The 7,611-nt window shown below is 35.5% G+C and overlaps 1 protein-coding gene across 1 annotated transcript in view; it reads right to left on the reverse strand.

The window, feature by feature from the left end:
• Nucleotides 1–7,611, reverse strand: part of SNRPN (small nuclear ribonucleoprotein polypeptide N) — a 165,125-nt gene that overhangs the window by 16,919 nt on the left and 140,595 nt on the right. Inside the window, exons 9-12 of the mRNA XM_054531249.2 lie at nt 7,243–7,351; nt 5,961–6,090; nt 4,610–4,965; nt 3,442–3,605 (exon numbers count right to left, since the gene is read on the reverse strand). The gene's annotated coding sequence lies outside the window, so the exon portion shown is untranslated. The remainder of the gene's footprint in view (nt 1–3,441; nt 3,606–4,609; nt 4,966–5,960; nt 6,091–7,242; nt 7,352–7,611) is intronic.

A 7,611-nucleotide genomic window follows, 5' to 3' on the forward strand; every position in this document is an offset into this window, starting at 1 on the left:
AGGCCGAGGCAGGTGAATCACAAAGTCAGGAGTTTGAGACCAGCCTGGCCAACACGGCAAAACCCTGTCTCTACTAAAAATACAAAAATTAACTGGGTGTGGTGGCAGGCGCCTGTAATCCCAGCCACTTGGGAGGCTGAGGCAGGAGAATCACTTGAACCTGGGAGGCAGAGGTTGCAGTGAGCTGAGATCACGCCACTGCACTCCAGCCTGGGGGATAGAGCCAGACTCTGTCTCATCCCCCACCCCACACAAAAAAAAGAGAAAATAGAAGTGTGCAACATCACAATAAATCAATTATATCTAACAGATATGCACACAACAATCTCTGAACAACAAAATGCACACTCCCCTTCAAGTGCATGAAATATTTTTCACAAAAAATGTAGTTAATTCACAAACTCAGTCTCAATAAATTTTGAAAAAACAGACAGAAAAAGCCTCTTCTCTGACCACAGCAAGACAATGAATTTAGAAATCAGTAACAGAAGGAAAGCCTTGGAAAAGTCACACATTTGTGGACATGAGAAAACACAAACAACTAGTACACCAAGAGGTTATAAAGAAAATTAGAAAATATGTGGGAATGAATGAAAATGAAAATAAAGCATGCTTTCTTATGAATCTTACACCTATAAATGTAACATGAAAAAAAATTTCAAATCAACCAACTGTACAAATTAAAGAACTACACAAGCAAAGTAAACACAAAGAGGAAAAGGAAGGACATAAAGAATGATACAGAGATGAATACAACAGAAAATGAACACAAAATAACCACTTGGTTCTTCATAAACAAAAATCAAGAAAACTGACAAACCTTCAGCTAAGTGGACTAAAAAAAAAGAAGGCAGACTCAAATTGCTACCATCAGAAACATAAAGTCTACAGAACTAAGAGATTTTAAGAGTACTTACTATAAGCAAGTGAATGTTAACAAATTAGATAATCTAGATGAAATGTACAAATTCCTACAAACCTAGGAAACTAAAGACCACCAAAACAAAACCACACACACAAAACTATTAACAGTATTGAATTATTAATGAAAAATCTTCCAGCCAGGCGCAGTGGCTCACGCCTGTAATCCCAGCACTTTGGGAGGCTGAGGCGGGCGGATCACAAGGTCAGGAGATCGAGACCATCCTGGCTAACACGGTGAAACCCCGTCTCTACTTAATATACAAAAAATTAGCCGGGTGTGGTGGCAGGAGCCTGTAGTCCCAGCTATGCGGGAGGCTGAGGCAGGAGAATGGCGTGAACCCAGGAGGTGGAGCTTGCAGTGAGCCGAGATCACGCCACTGCACTCCAGCCTGGGTGACAGAGCATGACTCCATCGCCAAAAAAAAAAAAAAAAGAAAAAAAAAATCTTCCATGAAAGAAATACTTAAATAACAAATAAGTGTTTTCAAACTTTTCTAAGAATTCAAGGAGGAAACACTCCCCAACACGTTTTATGGGGCCAGCATTACCCTCTTACTAAAGCAAGACAAAGACTAAGGAACAAAAAATTCAACATTCATCAAATTAGGAATAGAATGAAATCACATCACCATAGTAAAAGCTATAAATGAAAAACTCAAAACAAACATTATTCTCAAAGGTTAAATATTAAAAGGATTTCCTCTAGTATCAGTTACAAAGCAAGGATGCCTGCTTTTGGCACTTCTTTTCAACATAGTCTTACAAATCCTTGCCACAGCAATCAAGTAACAAAAGGAAAGAAATAACACCCAAGTCAGAAAAGAAGTAAAAGTATCTCTCTTGGCATCCACTAAAATTTTATAGGCTGGTCGGGCACAGTGACTCACGCCTGTAATTGCAGCACTTTTGGAGGCCAAGGGAGGAGAATCACTTGAGCTCAGAGTTCGAGACCAGCCTGGCCAACATGATGAAACCCCATCTCTACTAAAAATACAAAAATTAGCCAGGCGTGGTGGCAGGCACGTGTAATCCCAGCTACTCGGGAGGCTGAGGCAGGAGAATTGTTCGAACCTGGGAGATAGTGCCATTGCACTCCAGCCTGGGCAACAGTGAGACTATGTCTCAAAAAAAAAATATTACGGGCTAAAATTTTCCTTGGGAGCATAAAATAAAAATCTTAGAACTAATAAATTCCACAAAATACCTGGCTACAAATTCAGCATGCAAAAACAGCAATGAACAATTCACAAAGGAAGTTCAAAGAACTATTCCACTTGCAATAGCATTTTAAAAATACAATACTTGGAAAGTAACTTAACCAGTAAGATCAAAGAAAATTTTTTGTACAATGAAATTTACAAATCATTTCTGAAAGAAATAAACGACATAAATAAAAAGACATCCCATGTTCATGGACTGGAAGAGTTAGTATTGTTTATGTCAATACTACTCATAGCAATGTGCAGACTTAATCCCTAAGTAAACTTCCCATGACATTTTTTGCAAAAATTTAAAAAAAAAATCCTAAAACTCATACAGAGTTTCAAAGGACTGAAACGAGCAAAACAAACCTGAAAAAGAACAAAGCTGGAAGAGTCACAGTTCTCAATTTCAAAATGTTAACTACAAAGCTACAATTATCAAAACAGTGTGATACTGGCATAAAGACAAACACAAAGAACAAGGAAATAGAATAAGGGGTTTCAAAAAACACATGCTTGCATAAATGCTGTTGATTTTGGACAAAAGATAAATAACTTTTTTTAAAAAAAAAAAACACACCTGCTATTATTTCAACACCTTTTTAAGCCAACATTTCAAAATAATTAAAGAAAAATATTACTTGTTTCTAGCCTGTGCCAGAAATACTCAAAATGGTTTCAAAGAGCCAGTAAAACATTAAAAACCTCTGACAACAGAACAAGTATAAAGCTGTTTTTTTAGGAATCATTTCAGAAATTCCAAATGAAATTATAACAACTATAATCAAGGAGTATATACTAAAATATAATTTACTTCATTCATGGGATGGAATAATGTTCAATTTTGGAATATGTTAATTTTAACCTTAATAATTATAAGGACAAGTTTTTCAACTATACAAAAAGAAATTTTATTAAACCTGTCACCAAATTTGGTAAAACATCTTTCTTCTAAAAGATTACTAAAATACCAGTAAGAACAAAAACAACCATGACCTAAGGGGATTGCAATTAACAGTCCAATTGCCAAGTGTACTTTCTACTTCCATATATCCTAGAAGTACTTACAAACGTACTTTACCAAGATAATTAAAATGACAAATTGCTCAAGAAAGTCATAATTTTAGAAATTCATTAAAGACTACTAGAAAAGACATACAAAAAGTTTTCACATATCAATTAGGTAAGTTGAATGACTAATCCAAATCACTAAATTAACAAATAACTAAAAAATGCCTAGTATTAAAAAATACTTTAAAAAACTGCACTAGCAATATCCCCAAATTATTATTCCATTAACAATAGAAAGACCTACCTTGCAGTTGGATAGAAGACTCAATTTTAAAGATATCTATTCTCTCCTAATTAATCTATTAAATTTGTTGCAAATGAAATTAATACTGCATTTTTTTCCAACTTGCAAAACTAATTGTAAGCGTCAATTGATAGAAAAAAATGCAAGTATACACAGGGAATATTCTGAAAAAGAAGAGAAATGAGACAGAACTCAATGGAATAGATAAGACAGTATAAATCATTAGTAATTATTAAAGTATCAATAAAATGGTAAGGCAAGTTAACAGAAATGTAGCCAATTTTACCTGGAAATTTTCTTTATGGTAGAACTTAACAGATAACTACACAGGTCAAAGTGAGTACTTTAAATATTTAATGCATTCATTAACACCAGAATGATGATTAATGGAAAAAGAAATGACTAACTGCTGAAATAGAAGGCAATACAAATAAATGATACTAATGGAAACGTTTTAAAAAACCACAAAACTCCGAAGTCATAAAACAGAACAAGATTATATTTCAATATACAACTTCTGTATAACCAAAAAATAAAACACCATAGTAAAATGAATGAGAAAAAACATATTTGCAATTCTAGACAAAATGTTAACATCTTTAATCATAAATGAACTCTTCAGAAATCAGTACAAAGAGACTAACATTACAAAGGAAGTGAAAATAAAAGGAACAGAGGAAAATGGAATAGCACAAACGAGTTACAAGGCTATATGAAGATGATGTAGTTAACATTAATAGCTAAGAAAGCAATTTCATTATAAATTATATTATCGATCCTTACAAATATTGATTATCTGATGTTTGTACAGCTTTAGGAAATAAAGAATTCTCAAATACTGTGGAAACTTACTAGAGTCATGGGGTGTTTACTCAAAAATGTAGATTTTTGCATAAACTTGGCCCCAGCAGTTCCAAACCGTAGGAATCACTCCGACAAAGTAATTAGATACACACGCACACACATACACATACATGTTTACTACATAGAAAATGTATAAGTAATGTATCATCCCCCCAAAACTACTTATGTATCAACTGGTTTATAAAAAATTGGCTGTGGGGTAGAAGTAGAGAAAAGGCACTTAAGTAAAAATACTACATTTCACAAAATTCTATGTCCTTTGAATTCTTATGAAACATTTTTAATGAATCAATTTTATATTTACCCTGTGATTAGTGAAAATTATAAATATATGCACTTCAGACTTATGAAAGCACTGAGATGAAGCCCTTTAAGTTCCACTATCCTGATTTCTTTGTTCAATAATGTCTGTCATTCCAGCTCCTGAGATATGATCCAACAGCAACCATGAAAACAATCATCGTGCCTACTTAAAATTCACTTCAATGATACTCTTTAGGTCACTTTCCAAAAGTGAGCTTTCTCAGTTTTTTACATCTGCAAGGAGTGTCCACTGAAACAAACATGAAGAATGTCTCCATACATCATAAAAAGCATTTTTAGATTTTGGTGAAGATGATGGTACAAATAGTGGCAGAGTTTCCCTTTTTCAGTCATCACCTGAGAGACACAGTTGGGAAAATGGGAAAAGGTTAGAAGCAAAGTTTGTATCATCAGCAAGAACTAATAAAATTTGTCTGTAAAATGGCATGCAACATTCATTCTATTATGAAGAAAGAGCACGTGGATCAAAATTTATTTTGGAGTATTCTAATAATAAAGGAGGTCAGATGTTAGCTCTCTTTCCTTCTTTTTTGTTGTTGTTGTCGTTTGTTTTTCTTGAGATGGAGTTTCACTCTTGTTGCCCAGGCTGGAGTGCAATGGCGTGATCTTGGCTCACTGCAATCTTTGCCTCCCAGATTCAAGCGATTCTCCTGCCTCAGCCTCCCAAGTAGCTGGGATTACGCTACCACACCCAGCTAATTTTGTATTTTTAGCAGAGACGGGGTTTCACCATGTTGGTCAGGCTGTTCTTGAACTCTTGACCTCAAGTGACCGACCCACCCACCTCAGCCTCATGCTGGGATTACAGGCAGGAGCCACCGCGCTCAGCCTCTTTCCTTCCTATGTCTTCTGAAAAACTGACCTCTCCCACATACATTATCCACACAACGTCTTTGTATTTGGATTCCTTTACCTCTAGGTCACTTGTTCACATACAGAATTATTATCTGCAGTATACATGCATTTATGCACAATATACATGACAACAATGCCTAATTATTTAAATGATAATAACAAAAGGAGTTCAGCCTATTTGATGAGCAAGAAACAGTAACTATACTAAAAACACAGAAGCTACAATGAAACTTTGGAGAGGATACAATTCCTAAACTGTCCTGGGCATGGTCAGACTAATGGAATCCATGGACATAACAATATTGTTTTACGCCCCCGTTTCAGGATAATTTATTACATAGCAATATGTAACCAACCAGATCTGAATGTCAAGTAGATGCCAGAAAAAAACATCAAGCTTATGAAAAACAATATATCAAGTCCTGTCTAACCAAACCGCCCCTCTCCCAATCAAGTTAGCACTCAACTGCCCTTACAATCATATTGCTGAGGGAATGAAGAACACTTCAATGAAAGCACTGCAACAGGTCATTCACTGATGGTAGGTACCATTCTTGAGATTAAAAACAAAGATGATAAAATGTTCCTTCTTGGAACTATCATCTCCTGACAAGGAAAAAGAAGAAACACTGTAAGGTGAGATATATAACACTCTAATGAAACAGCTAAGGTGGCAGGTTAAGTGAATGCTCATGTTGAACTTTATTACAGGTTATGTTAACATTTAGAAACACTTCCCATTATCAATCCTATAGCAAAGTCAACTTACAACCTCAGTAATGACTTTAATAGTTTACAGCATCAGCATCTTTCTGTGGTTTCCATGAACTTCACCCTTTATCAAAGAACTGTATGTGAAAACATTTTGTGAAAACTGTACATTTATGAAAACACACATACTGTCAATTTTATAATTTCTAGTAATTAGATGCCTGGTCATTTCTTTTATTATTTAGACTGTCATGTTTGACCATAGATAAGTAAACTAATTAAAGGTACTCTCATCTGTGTGCACGCACGCACCTGTGGCAGGCCAGGTCCCACTAATGCAGGCCTCCATAACAACTGTTTCAGTATTGATGGAGTGGTTAAGTTAAATACTAAAAGCTGAAAGAGCCATTTTGTTATACAAAGGCTGGAATGTCACAAGTTTTACCTAGGCCTCTTGAACCTTAAAGCACGATTAAACAAGTTTTATTAGGGGTTTGAAGAAACTCTCCAGGCCTCCACAAACAAGTTTATTGGGGTTCTGAAGGAACTCCCCAAACCTCCATGATTTAGTAGGAGACAAGATAATGGTAATCACCTCAGCACCTGGACCCATTTAGATTAATGTAAATTTACTGAGGTTCCAGAGGAAGGTCTCCAAGACTCAGACCTTAGTTATAGATCACTTATGTCTTTAGATACACACTTACACGTACACATATAGCTTAGAAGGTATATAAGTTCTGAAAAACTTTGTAATTTTGAGTTGGTGTGGTGACAATTTCCAGGCCTTCTTCCTGTAACTAGCTCTAACTCTTCCTCCCCTGTTCATCTGCATCTCATTATTGGGGCACGAGAAATAGCAGCCCGACCCTCAGTTTGGTCTGGGAACCAAACTATACCTTCACTTTGATAAAATATATTTTAAAGACTAACTCATTTGATAATTCCAAGGTGGCCAAGAAATACACCTGTACCAGTATTATTTTCCTGAGCTTAGGCAAAACCTCACCAAAACCTCAACCCCAAATAGCACCAGAACCTTCTTACCTATGTTTGCAGTTAACTTGTAAATTAAGGGACTCCATGAGAAAGGAATGTTCCTGATGATTCCATTTGCAGGTTAGCTGCAAATAAATTTTTCACTCATCCTGATTGCCTAAGAAAAACAGTATCCAATACAGAAACATTTATATACAAATCAGGCACCTGAATATACCCATTAGGATAATTTTAGGCTAGCCAGGCATAGTGAATAGAGAAAATCAAGTTCAACCAGCAACTATTTCACTTTCTCACCAACTTTAAACCACACCTTTTAGAAAGATGCAGAGAATATTTAAAATTTTCCCTGCTAATTTTGAATGATCTATAAATCCCCAAAGGCCTACTTTAAACCCATCAGAGACTCAACCACTT

This window comes from Pongo abelii, chromosome 16 (assembly GCF_028885655.2).
Source record: "Pongo abelii isolate AG06213 chromosome 16, NHGRI_mPonAbe1-v2.0_pri, whole genome shotgun sequence".
In the NCBI taxonomy this organism is placed as follows: domain Eukaryota; kingdom Metazoa; phylum Chordata; class Mammalia; order Primates; family Hominidae; genus Pongo; species Pongo abelii.